Here is a 17,150-nt window from a genome sequence, read left to right as displayed (position 1 = left end):
ATAACATTTTACATAAAATTAGAAAAAGTAAATATGAAAAATGAAATATAAATTGAATTTAGTTATTAATAATGATAAATTTGATAAATTAGTTTATAGATTTCTCTTTCACAAAATAATACTACATCCATCCTACAACTAGTCCTTTTTTTTTTTTTCTTTTTGCATGTATATTTTTAAATATTAGTATTATATTGGTTTGTAGTGAAAAATAAAAAAATATTCATATTAGTACGCTGTAATAAAAAAGTAACGAGATTTCTGTAATATATTGTAAGTTCTAAGAGTATTTATTATGTTAGGTATGCAGTACAATTACTAAATTAGAAAATAATACTTTCTTTTTATTACGGATAAAAATAGAAAATGTTATCCCTCTTATTGAAGGGAGGAAGTATTACTGTACCTAATAATATTTTCCTCAATTTTCAAATTTAATCTAATTTCTTTGTAAATCTACAAATAAATGTGGCTAAATTTACCGGACAGAGGAAATAATACATTATTTTTTACAAAATAATATAATTAAATATTTTAATAATATTTTTACATTTTTCAATAACTAATAATAAAATTACAAAATATTTTTAAATACTAATAGCACTTGTAAGATTTTGAAATAGTTTTAGTATTAATTTTTTTTAAAAAAAATATCAAATTTAATTTAATTTTTTATTTATTATATTATACTAAAATTTAATTTTACAAAAAAAAAAATCACAATAATACATATTTATATCACATCAAAAGCTCATTTCAATTTAAAATTTTACTATTTAAAATAAAAATTTAAAACCAAAATCTCACAAGCAAATAAACCGTAATTTTTGGTTTTTATTGTTTTGAAAATAAAATAAAATATAAATTCATGTTCCATTATTTACTGATTTTTTTACCCAAAATATTAAATCAAACACCGCAACAAATATTTTTTTTTATATGTTCTATGATTAATATTATTAAAATATAAAATATATACATATCAATGTAATATATATACTCTACAAACTTGTAAAAATTGAATAAAAAAAAATTATATTATAACACGCTTCTCATAGTTAATATAAAAAATATCTCAAATTTAAAAGTATATTATATTATATTAAAAATTATTTAATATTTAAAAATATTATATTAATATCTATTTATATTATATTAAATTTTAAAATTTTATTATTTAAAATCACAAATTCAACTATGACCAAACAAACAAAGGAGAAGTATTACTAATTTAAGATAATATAGTTAAATTTATAATTTAAAGGATTATAAGTTAATTATTGCTTTACTAGAAAAACACTATCAGAAAAATATTCAATTATCGTGGATATATTTGTCGCGAAAAGTATATTATTCTGCGAAAAATTTAATAAATTGTCACAAAAATATCACGAAATTAGTTCCGCACTAGATTCTCCGTGACAATGGACATTGTCGCGGAAGGTTGAAACAAATTGTTGCAAACTTCCGCAACAATGCATTGGTTGCAACAATTTTGTCGACAATGCTAAAATGCATTAATGACATTTTGTCGCGGAAGGTTGCAAAAAGCTAAAAAAAACAAATTTGTTGCAACTTTCTGCGACAAAGTTTCAAAACAAATTGTTTCAAATCAATACAAATTATTTCCGAGACAATTTAAATAGTAAAATTAAATATTTTTTAAAATAGTAAAATGAAAAAATACATTAAATCAATTTTAATGTCAAATGAATACATTATAAGGAAAAAAATATTATACAAAATTGTTAATAATATTGAGTAGGCGGAATAGTTTCATCATAGTTGTTTTCATATTCGTCATCCTCCTCGTTGACCTGTCGTGCAGTCAATCAAATATTTCACCTAATCCGTGATCACAATTTAATGTAATACAGGGGAAGGGATCGTCTCCACAGGGATTGTGTGATTCACTATTTCGTATTCTAAACAGTAAATAAAGGGAGATTTTTCTTTTATTATCTAAATGAAAGGGGAACTGACTATTAAGGAGATGCATGGCTAAAGGGATGATGCAGTTATGGCACTTGTGTTTTATCATAAATTCAATAAAGTTAATTCTTATTAAAGTATCAATAAATTGGTTATAGTTATCAACAAGCTCTGACAACCAATTTTTCCTTACAGTGTAGGTAATTAAGGTACGATCGTTAACTACCCCTAATTAAGCAAATAAACCTAGGTGCGCCCATAAGAATATTGCCTAACCGCATTGTAATATAGAAAAACCCAATTCAAAACAATTACTACCTAGGAGGAGCAATTAGATTTGATTGTCTAACCCCCGGGAAGGAACTATTCAACCCGGTTATCACCTATTCAAGTGGAAATACAATTACGGATATCCTACCTGAATTGACTTTAGATTATCAGACTAACTTAAATATCGGTACCAAAATATTCAATCAATCTAGCAATCACAAACGCTATTATCAGAATTAAACAAATATTAATAATCAAAAAGAACTTTTATAAAGAAAATTAAGAATCTCCAAAACAAAAGAACCAAAACATTATCACCCCTCAAACCAGAAAAGTATCTACTCCATAATCAAATAACAAAGAATAAAAGAGAAAGATGAAGTCATAGTGGGAAGGGGAAATCTTCTCTGTCGATTTGCTCCTGCGCGATCTATGAATCTGTCAGTCTCCTGCTCCTGTGCGTTTCTGCCCTAGCCGTTCTCTTTTCCTATAGGCGTGTGTTCCCCCCTTTTATTTAATTTTTTTGCCCTAATTATTTTGTAGATGGACTTTTGGGCCTTTAATTAATTTCTCATATCAAGAGGGTGTAGTTAGTCATGGTCATGACTAACTAGGTTGTGCACTGCACGAATGGAACGACCCCCAGAGTCAAAGACTTGGGACTTTAGTGGATTTCTAACACTCAGAATCAACATCGTTAAATATCTCTTCCACTGCATTCCCCAAATTTTGATCCTTCTCCGGATCCTTGCACTATCGATTGTAGTATCTTATTATTTTACAATTCAAACATACCACCTAAGTATTTCTCGACCTTATTTTTTAGCCTCGATTTTAATCTTCCCCAATTTTTTTTCCGGTTACCACATATTTATTCCTATTTTCAGTGCTTAGGGTAAATCCAAATTCAAATCTAGTGTTTGAACCTAAACTAATTTGGATTTCTTCACTAAAGATTAAATCCATGGTTGTATCAAATTTCAACATTTTTATTTTGTACATTGCATTCACCTCTTTTACTATTGCATCCAAAATTTCTAAAAAAGATGACAAAAAAATTAAACTTTGATCTTTATACTAAATTCAATCTTTACCGATGCCAACTGCAAGGTTATAAGATTGAATTCATTAAGATGCATAACAATAAGAGTATATTTGGTCATCTTTAAGTTGAATAGTTTTTTCATCAGGTAAACTTTATTGGTAGAGAATTGCTCGTACATATCCTATAAGATCCTCAGAATAGTTTTTGTCGATTCCACATTTGTTGTGTGAAACGCAACATTTTTTGCGAAAGGAAAAGTCGAATCGTCTTATTGTATTTTTGTCGATCTTCTTGAAGATGATTTTGTCCATATCTTCATGCTTATCCTCTAGTATTGCCTCTTAGTCCTTGTAGTACATATAATCTTTTGATCTGCATCTCTCAAAATTCAAACTTGATTTCATGAAATTTCTCAATTGTAGGTCAATTATTCATCTTGACTCCTACTCAAATGAAAATTGAATTTATGATATCAATTATAATGAAATTGAAAAAATATAGATAAAAATGCATATATATATATATACATGAAAGACAAAAATTTGGTGATTCAGCTCGACAAATTTATGTTTGAGGTCAATCAAATTAGGTAGTTTTACTAGTGTTTTCATTTAAAATTTTATAAATACAATATATATATTTATCAAATAATGATAGAAGTATTGAATATGCAATACCCTTATATTCTTCAATATAGAGTACTCTTCTATTCAGAATATACGGTACTCTTATATTCTTAAAAAATGTTTTAGTCAACGTTAGTTATTAGAAACACAAATGCCAGTATTTTTTGGCCATCTTTTTAGTTAGCTGCATTTTCTATGTTGAGCTCAATTCGTGATGTTTCCAAAATAATAAATTTTTTAAAAAAATAAAAGGAAATAAATAATGAAATATTTTCAAAAAATAAAAATAAATATATTGGTATGACGAAAATAAATACATATTTGATTGAATGAGATGGATATTCATAATCAGAAAGTAGGCATCCCTTTCAAAGTTACAATTGTCCATATATACATTGTACCTTATCTTCTCCATATATCTCTCTTATGTGTTGCGTATTACACAGATAAATAAATAATATAAAAAACAATTCTATTTATTCTTTAATATTTGTTGCCTTGAGAATTTCAACAAAATAAAGTATAATGTAAAAAAAAATTCTATAATTATTCTTTTATATTTGTTGCATTGAGAATTTCAACAAAATAAAGTAAAACATGAAAAATGAAGCAGAAAATAAAGTCTAGAAGTTCTGTTATGAGGGAATTGAGTGTCCTCATTTGCCCCTGTGCCTAACCATTATCAATTTGCCACACAATTTTTGGACAGTTTGATTCGGTTACCGGATCATGGGATAACCGTATGATGGTTAACCCTGAACCTTTAACCACCCAAATCGGTCACACTTCAAAAGGCACGTGTCCCTTATTGGTTTTTGGACACTCTGACCGTCCGATTTTCACCTCCCAACTTTGCAACCAATTGGCCCCGACAAAAAACAGAACAATACATCGGCCCATCATACTAGCATTTCAGCCTCACCAAACCATGCAACTAAATCTTCGGGCACCTATTTTGACTCTGCGAGCCCATGGGCCGAAATCCTAAATTTGAATTTTTAGTAGCTCAACAACTTGCCGCGCCCCAGAGAATATCAAGGTCACGCCTCAAGGGCGGTGATGCGTGACTGTTGACATGACAGTTTCTTCCCTTTACCCCAAGTCTACAAAATCATCATTACGACGGTCAAGTGGTGGAGGGAAAGATCAAAACCCTTCTTTCGTCATTAGTGGTACTCATTCTTCCTCACGATTTCTGCTTTCATCTCCTAGGCAAACATTCTTCTCTTCACACAATCTTCCAATCAGAACTCACATGTTCTCTCGCAAGCCATAAAAATAATACCATGGAAATGACATCAACCATATCGTTCGATGGGTTTGATCTGTATCCTGCTTTGAATCCTTTGCCAGCCACCACTCTGGTGGTGCGCCTTCATCGCCAACGTGGAAGGCAGAGCTCCCACCTTAAACTTTCTTCAGCACAAATGCCGTCTCGCCATCCACGACGGAGCTTTTAACGCCACACGCCTCTAGGATGGGATCAAAACCAATCTTCTGGATCACAGGGATGAGTTCCGCAATTGGTATGAGAGGGTAGGAAAAAGCTTCGGACGACAATGTCGGCAACAAGGACTGGACAAGGCCATTCTGATTTTCACCCAACCTTGAACATCCAGGATACCATCATTTTGGGAATGACTGCGTTCTGGGACCCCGAGGTCAGCGCCTTTCTTTTTACATCGTGACCAATTGGCCCGACTTTACTGGATGTGGCGATGATAGCCCATCTCCCGATAGTGGGAGAAGATCCGATAGTTGGGACTCTGGAAGGTTCGGAGCCAGAGTCCTACCACCCATGATGGAAAATAAAGGCTACACCGAACCATAAAGTGGTCGGGTGGAGACCATATTTCAAGATGCACTGCAGTGCCAAAGGCACTCAAGTGACCGATGAAGAGCACGTGGCTTTCCTTCTATATTGGCTCTGTAGGTACACTTTCCTTCCCCTTTTTAAAGTTACATAAATTGGAAATAACTTATTATATATAGGTCCTGCAGATATGTCATATGTCCGTCTTCCAAATCCATTATCTACAACCACACCGACATTGCCATCCACCTTGCTAAGAGCCGATTTCTATCAATCGGTACCCTTTTCCTAGCCTATGTTTTTTAAGGCCTTGCCAAGACTAGCGCGAAACTATCAAGCTCCGCCAAACTGGACACAATTTTTTCTGGTTCCATCTGGTTCTTAGAACTTTGGTTCCCATTATACTTTCCGACCATCTTATTTGGTTGAACCCCCATCATTCTTGATATGTATTCAATCGACTCAGGAGCCTTTAGCCGATACATTCTTTCCCTATGTCCTAACCACAAAGGGCACAAGGACCCTGAGACTGCCATTAGGGCTCTTTGAGCACTCACTTCACCGACTCCAACTGTTACCCTTATTTCCACATTCCACTCTTCTATTTTCCTCCTTCCATTCCATTCCCGTACCCACTGCCATCTACTTTTCCACACCCTACTTTCCCGATCACTTTTCGCCGAAAAAAAGATAGACAAGATGAAGAAAGCTTATACTATCTTTCCTTACTATGCCCATTACTTGGCCAGCCAGTTCGGTTGCCACCAAGGCATCCCAGACTTGGTTTTCACCCCATCTCATATGAACTTATGCCCAAAACACCATCGCCAAACATTTTATCAAACCGTGTACTGACCGCCTCACCGCCTACCTCACCAACTACACATATATCCCATTTCGCGACTGCCCTGACACCGTTCGAGCCTTCCGTAGACGGTGGTCGGGAGGCCCATCGCAGACTGCGTGAAAACCCTTTTCCCCCAGCCGCCCAATCGGGGTCCCAAATGATTTTACTTCCTCAACCCCTAACAGGGCAAGTCAGCCTAGCACCCCCAAGACCAAAACGGCAAAATGGGATGGAGGCTAGAGGGGCTAGCTCTTCCTGCAAAAGGACCAAGACCACTGCAACCACCCAACCAACGGATTCAAAGGAGCACCGCAAAGATAGGGAGGATTACACGGCTTGCCTACTGGTGGATCTGACCTTCCCTAAATACCAAACACCGGGCGCATAGCAAGCTCTAGCAAGTAACCCATATTCTGATAAATACTTAAACTAAAATGTTTATCTCAATCTCACATTGCCTTCATACCAGCTGCCGCCAATCCGACTACCAATCAAACCACTAATCCGATTGTTCCAACTCCTGGTTTGGCCACCCCGGCACCAGATAGGAAACAACCAACCCCTGTCACAGCCACCAAGCTAACCTCAAACCCTCCGATCACACAAGCTCCTTCTCCCGAGGTATTCCTTTGAATTCATTGCAAATAGTATTTCAATATGGTAAGACCCGACTGAACACAAGGAACCAAACACTCAGAGGGAGAGCAATCCATCAGCGGACCCGCCAATGACCGACCAGAATATTGGGGTGCTGGTCAAGAGGCAAGTCCCACCTATTGGTAGTCCAGAACCAGAACCAGCAGCACCCGCTCAAGCTGGAAACCAAATTCCACCACAGATAACCTTCCTCCTTCAACTATTATTTTCGCCTTGTAATACCCCGAAAAAATACTCGCTGGAAGTTCGCCAAAACTTGCCAGAGGCCGAGCCGAGGTCAAAAAAATTTTATTTTTGATATTTTTATTTTAGGACTTGAAGGATTTAATTAAAGTGTTATAGTGAAAGGGTTTTGATTTGGCCAATTTTGGGCCCAATGATTTAAAAAGGTCCAATTCTATTATGTTTATTAAAAATAATAGAGAAATTGAGAGAACAGACCACCTGCCAGTCACCGCTAGCCATCTTCCTCTTCTTCCTTGGAGGTTTTTTTCTTCAAAACTCTCCATTTCGGTCTATTTTCTTAAAGTAAGTGGGATTAATCTTAGATAATTGATATGTTATCGTTTTAAAACCTATTTGTTGATTCTTGGTGATTTCTTTAGAATTATTTTTAAATGGGTTTGTTCCAAAACCTGGTATTTTCCCATCTTCCTTTTAGGAAGTTTAATAAGATGATATTTAGGGTTTATAGGGGAATATTTACGGTAATTTTAAGTAAAAAAGTGAATGATTTGTGAAACATGTTAGAAACCCTAATTTTGGCCAAACCTAGTTATGATTTTTAGGGAAGGATTTGTGATTCTTTTTTAATATTGTGATTTTTTAGGTTAGATTATGCTTGCTTAGGTTGACATATGATCTACACGATTACTTGGCAAAATAAAGTGAGACTTTAATGAACTTGTTGGATTCTAAATACTGTACTTTTTACTTGGTTGGTTAAATCTTGGCAATTGGAATATTTTTAGTTTAAAGCTCCCATTTTAAATTTTCCTAATACCATGTTTAGTATTGGGTCAAATTAGTAATTGAAACTACCTGACGAGTCCGATCAACTCGTCGATTGTTTGGATTATAATACATAGCCTTCCACCTCTGTGTCTTGCAAACACGTGAGGGTGTACCGGTATTTTAGGATAACTAGCTAATCTCAAACTAGAACCCGAATGGGCTAGGCCGAGGGATCGAGATGGCGGGTTCCCTTTCTGGGTGATTCAGAGGTGCCCGTCATTCACAATGAAAAGGTCTTTAGACCATCATCCATGATGGAGGGATGGATTGCGTACAATCCCCTCTTGGGATGTTATATTGGAGATTAGAAGGTTGAGGGCCATTTGGCGCCCCTCACAAACTAATAAATAAATTGACTTACGTGTACTTTGTGGAGCTTTACTTGAGGGTTGTGACCCTATGTTTGTTATGTGTAACTATGTGGCGAGACATACAAAGTAATAAGCTTGGAAAACCGGGTCGAGCCGGCCCTAATTAAGGCCTCGTGGAGTTTTCTTCGTGATGTGTTCATCACCATTATTTAAGAATAAAAAGGAGATATAAGGGAAGCGCTAAAAGACTTATTTGTGTGAGTTATCCTTATGTGATATGTGACATTTTATTCAAATTATCTTCTTCAAATGATTTTGTGGAATTTACACGTGAATCATGACTTATACCATATTAATATATCTTTGGTTAATGGCACTTACTCAACCATCGTGTTGACCCCCTTTTTACAAAATTTTTTAGGTGATAGTTCTTCCATTACACCTAAATAATGCATCCATGTCATATAATCCATCGGGGAATTAAAACTACTTTATCTTCTAGAATGCTTTTAGAATTCATTATTAATGTTTAAAAACTAATGCCTTTTGAACTGTTTCCAACTTATGCTTTTGACTCGAACTTTATTTATCTAAATGATAAGCCGGTGCGCTTAATTTTAAATCTCTAATTAGTTGCTTGTAGTGGTTATTTTAGCCTCAGCGCCACAACGTAGGGCTTGTTGGTTGATTAATGAGTCTTCTAGTGTGGCGTGACGGTGAAACTCCGGTTTGAGCCGACCGGGGTGTTACAGCCTTGTTTCAAGTTTTATTCACACACCAATTTTTCTCAGATAGTCGACGTTTCGGAGAGAGGTTCGGGGACAATCAATCAGCCGATGAATGACCAAGGTACAGAAGCACCAGTCGGGAGGCAAGGACCGCCAGGAGCAGCCGAAAGACAAATATTACCCAAAGAGGCTCCTGACCAACCTCAATCTCCCCTGCACGAAATCCTAGATGAAGAATCTTATGCGGTAAGTTCACCCATTCGATACAACTCACCCGCTCCTTAACTCAACATGTCTTTCCATCTTAGGAAATTATGTAATCCGTGCCCGAGGAAGATCCCATTGGACCGACTGAAGGGGGTCCCACTCAATCCCAAGCTAGGGAAGAAGTAGTGATCCCCTCACCCGAAGATTCGGCACATACATTAACAGCTCTGCCAAGACCTCAGGCTCCGTTCGACCCGTTCGTAATTTTGGCCCCGTCGGTCCAAATGGCCGCCCTAGGCTAGGTGATCGAACTTCACACTTCTCTCTTAACATAAGCACATGTGAAAAAAACTTACCCACATTTCATTTTGCAGTATCGGGGCTTTTTCACTCCCCTCTCCGCCGTGACTCTCCCCACCGAAAATGGCACACGATCTCCAAAGTTGCTTGAAGGACCCTTTCTAGTCTGATTGAGGGTGACCTAAAAAAACTAATGGATAACCTCTTCAGTATGCTGAACAACCAACTGGCAGAATCTCCTACAAGCCCGGTGCTTGATCGGATCCTTGAAAGGCTCTCCGAAGTTGTTATGGACTTGCCACTCCTCCAGTCGGCTGCGACCCAAGATCCCTGAGTTTCCACTCCCACAACCGACTTCACTGATCAAACTATAGCTGACGTGGATTCGGCTCTAGGCAAGTCGCAGCAACGAGTGGAAACCCTCCAATTGTCCAAAGAGCAACTTTATGTAGAAATAGACAAAAACAAGTGGGAAATTGAGTGTCTGCAGAAAGAACTGGTGAGCAAGAGAGGGAGCTATACGAAATAAACAAATGCCTGCCCGATGAGCACCAGATCATGCAAAGTCAATCAAATCATCGAGCAAAACTTGCTCAAGAATAGGAGATTGCGCGCCGGATCAAACAAGGGGCGGAAAGGACCTCATCTTTCACCAAAAAGAGGGCGGCCCGACTGAACCAAAAGTGGTCAGATATCTTGGCCGCAATTAACTCTCTTTTGTAAAGACGCTGTAAATCTCTACTAATTATTAACAATGTCTTTTGCTCCCTTCCTTATTTTCAGCCAACATTTGGTTAATTCATAATTTTTATCACACAAATTAGGCAAAAATATCGATAAGCAATCGAACAAATAGATAATCGAACTTTCAATTCTCTGGCAATGGAACCTTCAAGATAAACTCCTCTCACAGAAAACCAACATGTCTTCCCAACAACCTCGTATTCGTGTTCCGATCAGGAACTGAGAAAGTGTCCTCCAACCCTTTTTAGTTGGTCAACATTCTATTTCCGTCCATGCAGGTTTGAAACAACTTGATTTTAACTTTAAATTTTATCAGAAAGGGTGACGTACCATACACCGAACTACTCATTTAATGCAAATGGTAGTTGAGAGTTATAAGACCTCCAAAGACATGCTCATTAGTTTCCCCGACTTAGAACACCACATGGATCTGATAAAATACCATCTAATGGCCGTCCTACCATACCACAGCTGGGTAATTGAGTTCTCTCAGCAAAGAGCAGCCTTCACCCGTCTACACGTACTCCTTGACAGAGAATGTCAAACCCTGGATGATATGAAGAAAAGGACTGAAAGGACTCTCGACTAGATGCAAGAGCAGTGGAACGATGCCTCCCCAAACTAGATGATATCTTGGAAGAAGAACCACCTATAGTTGTCTGCCCTTGGACCCCAGAATCTGATGATTATGATGATACCCCATGTATCACCATCCCAGAAGAAGACTAGCCGGTTCCCAAACAAACCTGAACCCCTCTATTGGGTCCGAAATAATGTGACAATTCAATCGATCCCGTATATTGAAAAGATAGGGTGATACCTTTTAAAGTATTTGGCATTAATACAATCATGTACCGATTTACCTTCCTGATCAATAATAACAAAAACTCATTTACCTATATCTCTCTGAATTATGTAGAATCCCTCCTAGTTGGGGGACTATTTCACAAGTTGATCCACTTTCTTATAGGTTGACATAATGGTTTTTCAAACCATATCACCTTCCTGAAATTTCCTCATGCTAACCTTTTTGTTGTAATATCTCATTCGGATCTGGCTCTCCTGATATATACGATCAATGACTTTCATCCGAGATACATCAAACTCTTCCAGCTACTGAAATATTCTTTGATTTATCTTATCTTTGCCATGAGAATATTAACGCTATGTATCTGAAAAAGGTATGTTCCTGCATTTTTAGAACATCGTCATTAATTCTTATTACAGGAGACCTAATAACCCTTTAACGGTTCGAACCCACAGGGAGGGGTTTTATTCATCATCCGAAAGGGTGACACAAACGTGATGATCTTTTGGCTCAGAAACTTCATCCCGATTCGCAGAAACCATCTCAGGTTCTTCGTCCAGAAGATCTTCTAAGTCCGGACGATAGCGATCCCATTGATCTTGCATTTTTTGAAGGTCTTGTTCGGTGCGAACTTCATATCTTGTAAAGAATGAAATTCTCGCTCAGCAAGTACACGCAGCTTGGAAAATGTTGATCTTTGCTGGCGGAAGATGTTGTTACAGCTAAGGTCAGGAAGAATGGCCTTAACATGATGGTTTATCATATCCATATGATGATCCAGGTCAAGTATGCGGGTAAGAATATCAGTGAGGGGCTCGTAGTTGGTAGACACACGTTCCATCAGGCGAATCGTACGATGTATAATTTTCCTACCTCTGCCAGAGAACTTAAATTTAAAGTCAAGTTGTTTCCATACCTGTATCAGGTCCTCGGCATGATGGCTTATGGGGTGTTTTTCCACAATGAATGGTTTCAAAGAACCTTCCCAATAGGAACACAAATGCGAGGAGAAACCATTTGAGTGTAAGTGCAAGATTGTGAGTATTGGTGATGTTCATAGTGGAGAAATATGAATTATATATATACATGCTGGGGTGTTCAAGATTGCTGACTTAGTAAAAGTTCAAAAAATCACGGATCTATATTCTGGAAAATAGATTACAAGATTAAGTCTCCAAACTATATACAAGGTTATGGGGAAAAGAGTGCCCGAAGGGTGGCTCGGAGGTCGGCCCACTTCAGCTCCGACCGGGTTGCCCAACGACGCTAATAGGCCTCCTGGTGTCCTCTAACGAGTCTCAATCGTATGCTCGATTGGAGTTGATCGTAGAGACTCGTTTTTGTTTGGCGATGTTCCTCCACCAGGCGACCTCCTTCCTTGATGCTGTCATCCAGGGACTCCAACTGTTGTTGAAGGCGTCTAAGCTCTTTCCTTTTTTGGGAGATCTCAGCCGCCAGCGTTTGTCGCGCTTGTTGGAGTTCATCAAGCGTAGCCTTGGCAAGATCAAGGTCTTCATTGACCTTTTTCAAGGATACTTCAAGTCCGGTTGGATCAGCGGTCGGTTGAGATGACGTGGCCTCGGATGACAGAGGTCGGATCAGAGGCAGTTCGGCGTGGAGCTCTGTGCTCCTTTCCATCATCCGATCGAGGATGGGAGTAGCTCCCGACTCCATTGGATGTTGTACCAACAATTCTATCGCGACCTGAACTAGAGACTCAAGGTCGGCTGGACTCAGGTCAGCAAAAGACAGGTCAGCACAGCATGCTATGATAGGTCGGACGGGAGTCGGGAGATTTATTCGGGCCAGCACGCTCATCTCTTGGGCACCCTGAAACAAAAGGTGTTAAAATATAAAGGAACATAAATGAACTCATGGAAAATGATACAAGGATGAAATCTATCTGATTTAAAACGGCGGTTGCCTCGGATGGAGCCATGATCTGAAACGCCATAGGAGTACCTTGGCGAGTTGTCGGGCCGATGGCCGACTCGTCTACTGGTTGCAAACGATGGGCAACATCCAACTCCATACCCTGAAAGGAAGTGTTAGTTAAGGGAAAGAAACAAAAGAATCAGAGGATAAAGATAAAGGGATACTAACCGAGCCCCTTGGGATAAAATTTACTGAAACTTCGCCCGACTTCGAGGAAGAGATCTCCTCGATGTCATGAGGCGGTGGGATCGGTTGGACTGGTTGGGGCGCTGCGAGAGGTCCCTCGTCCACGGGCTGGGCGGCTGGCTGCAAAGGCAGCGCAGCAATTTGGTCGGGCGGTACCGCAATTTGGTCGGGCAATGCCGCAACTTGGTCGGGTAATACTGCGATTTGGTCGGGCACCGCCGCGACCATTTCATGTTCCTAGTTGAAAGTAATGATACAAGAGTTAGAGATTTATAAAAGGAATCATGTGGAAATACTTTGGCAGTTACCTGTGGTGGTGGGGGAACAGGTGAAGATGAAACTGAAGGAGAAGTTTGCCTCCATGCCGGTTCCCCCGGCCGGCGGATCATCGAAAGTTCCCCCTCTGCAGCAAGGGGGGTCAGCTGAGGAGCAACCGACGAAGGACTTGGGTTGCCCTATAGAACGGAGAATCAAAATTAGTAAGAAAGTTGAATAAATATTTCCTTAGGTATTAGGAAATAATTTACCTCGACCGGTAGAGGGGTCGGTATTGTAGTGGTTGGTTGCCCGGCGGTAGGAGAGTCAGCCGATGGACCAACCGGTTAAGTGGTTGGTGGTTCGATGAGAATGTCGGCTGGAGCAGCAGTCGGGGCTGCGGTTGGCTGAGAAGAAGTCAGAGTAATGGTCGGTTGGGCTGTGGTCGGCTGAGGGTCGGTCGGTTGGGCTGCGGTCGGCTGGGAGATAGTCAGAGCAGTGGTCGGTGGCAGCGAATGGGTCTCTGAATAAGAAATGTTAAAGTGAAAAAGGGCATACATTGGAAAAAAAAAAAAGAAACACTTGAAAGGGAAAGAACTTACCGAATTGCTCTCTCAAGTATTTTGGCAGTCCGCTTGTGTCCACTGGCAGAGACGCTAGGTACTCCTCGATTGCCTGCCTGTCGATGGTGGGGGCGACCTTCTGTTTCTTTTTTTTTGCTCCAGATCCACCTTCGGCAGGCACCAGCCTCTTCCTTCTAGGAGTAGAGGCTAATCGGGGAGAACCCAGCGCCAATGCTGGGGGCGGAATGAGTTTTCCAACTAACTGGTCGGTCGGGGGAGAAATAAGAGACCAAGTGGTTGACCACCAGGTCGGGAAAGCCTCAGCCGCCGAAGGTTGAAGGCGGAAGGTGAGTTGGGAAAGTTAAGGCGGGATAAGCTCGGGGATCACTAGCCCTTCCGGACTTTGAGGCATAAAGGGAGGTCGGGCTAGCGGTCCCGGCAAGCCCTGACAGCAACCGAACTGTCGGGTCAGAAACTGGGGTTGATAGTTAGAAGTTTAAAAGGATCTATAATATTTCTTGTCCGACCTCTTACTTGAAAATAGAGATTGAGGTTTCAAAGCAGAATCCCATGAGAAGGGATAGGTTGGATGGGGAAGAGGATCGGGATAAGAGCAAGGATACAGAGTGTCGGGTTAAAGCCAAAAAATTTCGGTAGTATACTGTACAAGGGTTTCATAGGTATAATAACAAGAGTTACTACGGTCCTCAGTCAAAATCTGGGTAATGACGGGGTCGGATGGATGAAGATTAGAGGAGCTAGGGGTTAATTTGGCTAAAGCAAGACCTATCAACCTTTGAGGGTTTGGGTTAATAGGGAGTCGGCCGAAGAATGCATTTGGAAAATATAGATGAAGCCACAGCTCTCGAAACCAAAATGGTCCTGAGCAGCTGTGTCCACCTTCTTGGTGTCGGTTAGGCGGGAGCTCACTCGAGATAACCCTTAAAAAGGTTAGCTAAAAACAAAGTCCCTAAAGAGAAAAAATGGCCACTGGCCAGGTGAATGGCCAGATCGACTTGGGAAGAGAGGACGAGTTTGGAGGGGGAGAGAATTATATATCTTTGAAGAAAGAAGAAACTTAACTAAATATCCAACTTTGAGTTTACATGGAAAAGTATAAGGGAAGGAAAGTTTACCTGCATAGCCAAAAAAGAAGGAACGTTGTGTGTTCCAACTCGGACAAAGAGGTGCCTTCTTCACCCAAAAACTTGGTAACGAAGCTGATCCAACTTCTTTCTTTCTCAGCAAGCTTGACGAGGGCCCAACCAGTGTGGTCGGGCGAAGGTTCCCGACCTTCAAAAGAGACCAAAACGGGATCGTTGTCCACTATGGGTAAGCGGGCGATGATGGCCACGTCCATAAGGGTCGGGCCAATGGGGCCAGATGGGAGAAAGAAAACTCCCATATGTGAATGCCAGAAGGCCGCCATTGCCAACATGGCCTTTTCATGAAGGTGGAGAGGTTGAGTTGAAAGAAGGATGGCCTTGTCAATGCCCTGCCTCCTCCACTGCGCTTCAAAGTGAGGGAGAAGCCTCGCATGCCATTTGCGGTAGGCATCTTTGGGGTCAGTTAGGTGAGTCCTTATATTGTCCAGGAATCTCTCCGGCTTGAAAGCAGCATCGTTTATGGCCATCGGAGAGACTTGAGAGATGACGGATTTCATGCGATCGGCCTCTTCGGTAGTGGTGCAGTAGGGGCGAATGGTAGGGGTAAGGACCGTCGAAGCCACAAAAGGCACCGATGGGTCAGTTCCATCGAAAGGGAGAGCAGGGACATATTGGTTGGCCATTTGCGAAGGATATGCAGAAAACAAAAAAAAAGGTTTTGAAGGATATTTGCCGGAGAGGAAAGGAAGGATTTCAGTTTTCTGAGTGCGTGAATTTGGAAGGGTGAGAGAAGGGTTTTACATAGACCCTACAATGTGACATAAAACAGTGTAATGATAGCACTGTGCTACAAACCCCTAAACGTCATATCTCACACAGTCCGAGAAGTGACGCTTAGGAGTCGGGCGGGAGGAGGCAAGTTGTTGAGTAAAGAAAACCAATGTGTAGGGTTTTTTGAGAACAGACTTATAAATTAGACTATAGGTTTGGGTATAAGCCCAATGATCAAGGCGTTATTAAGAAATGGGCTTTTTCGGGAGAACCTGTGACTAGGTGATCGGGGGATATAAAGGTCGGACATGGAGAGGTCGGACGAAGGAAAGGGAGACAATAGGCATTTAGGTCGGTTGGCATGGAGGTCGGACAAAGGGAAGTCGGACGAAGAAAGATGAGGCGGCCGATATGGAGATCGGACAAATGGAAAACGGGCAAAGGGAGACGAAGCAGTGGACGTGCAGGTCGGATGAAAAGCAGTTCCAAGGCGGTTGGAAGAAGTTTTAATTGGAAATCGGATATGAAGGCACGATCTGATAACGACATTGGGGCGGTTGACATGGGTTTTTTAAATAGGTCTTTTCATGACCTAAAAGGGGCATCTTCAATCGACATCAAATTCAGTGAATTTCTTTTGGAGATCATCTTTTTACTTTTACAATTTGTAGTATTTCTTTTCAATTGTTCTTATGTATCGTACGGTGTCTAGGGATTCTTAATCTCAAGAATTTATTTAATCAAATTCAAAGATAATTTCTATTTTCGAATTTTACTTTTTATTGTTGAAAATTTGCATCAACAATTATATGCCTGCAAGAGTTATATGTATACATTTCAAATACAACTATATGCTCATATTTATTATCTATATACTTTGGTAATATAAAATAGATGATTGTATAATATATGTCCATTGCAATTAGATTGTATAGATTGTATGGTCATCTGTTCAATTACACGCCTCCATGACTATTGTGATCATATCAAAAACTATAAATCTTAAAGTTAAAAATGTAAACCTGAAAACTT

This window comes from Andrographis paniculata, unplaced genomic scaffold, assembly GCF_009805555.1.
Source record: "Andrographis paniculata isolate CXL003 unplaced genomic scaffold, ASM980555v1 Contig61END, whole genome shotgun sequence".
Taxonomy (NCBI): domain Eukaryota; kingdom Viridiplantae; phylum Streptophyta; class Magnoliopsida; order Lamiales; family Acanthaceae; genus Andrographis; species Andrographis paniculata.
Note: the sequence above shows the minus strand (reverse complement) of the source record.